The 646-nt window shown below is 51.2% G+C and overlaps 1 protein-coding gene across 1 annotated transcript in view; it reads right to left on the bottom strand.

Annotated features, from left to right (window-relative positions):
* jmjd8 (jumonji domain containing 8) overlaps positions 1 to 646 on the bottom strand; it is a 37,369-nt gene that overhangs the window by 17,891 nt on the left and 18,832 nt on the right. The window lies entirely within an intron of this gene.

The following is a 646-nucleotide window of genomic DNA, read 5'->3' as shown; positions in this document are numbered from 1 at the left end:
GGCTCTGGGCCAAGAACACGGGTTCCAACTCAGCACCAACGTACCGCTGGTCTAGAGATCAGAACCGGTTACATCAGGTGCTGGGGGGGAAGCGGGGTTATCATGATTTTTTTTTTGAAAACCCCGGTCAGCTGTTAACCATAGAGAGCTGTTAGTGTTAGCTTTGGACATGGATGGGGAACCAGAACCACCGGGTTGGGGGAGGACAACAGAAACCACCGTGGTTGGGAGAGGGACCACCAAACGGTCTGCTGGCTCTCAGGTGGGGAGAGCCGGGTTCTTAGAGAAGCTGGAGAGTAGACACCAGCACCAAAACTGGCACCGCACAGAACAGAAACAGCATCGCTTTAGCCTGGTGAAAGACATAAGAGACTAAATTGGATCGATCTTTCCAGTCTTGATGGTAACATCGCAAACAGTGTCCCAGTGGACTACTCGGTCTAGTTAAACCCCGAGACTGTAGCAGCTGCTGTTTGGGGTCTGATGAGGTTTTATAAAATCAGACGACGGGATTCTGTCCCTTCTGCTCTGGAGACGGCTGTGAACACATGTCAGCGGTGACGCGGGGCTTTTTGTGTAGTGGTGTTGTGTGTTAGGGTTGTCTGGCTACTGGTGGGGCCAAATTATGAGCTTATTTTGACATATG

The sequence above is a fragment of the Etheostoma spectabile genome, chromosome 15 (genome assembly GCF_008692095.1).
Source record: "Etheostoma spectabile isolate EspeVRDwgs_2016 chromosome 15, UIUC_Espe_1.0, whole genome shotgun sequence".
Taxonomy (NCBI): domain Eukaryota; kingdom Metazoa; phylum Chordata; class Actinopteri; order Perciformes; family Percidae; genus Etheostoma; species Etheostoma spectabile.
The sequence above is the reverse complement of the archived record's forward strand: the minus strand, read 5'-3'. Positions and strand labels throughout refer to the sequence as shown.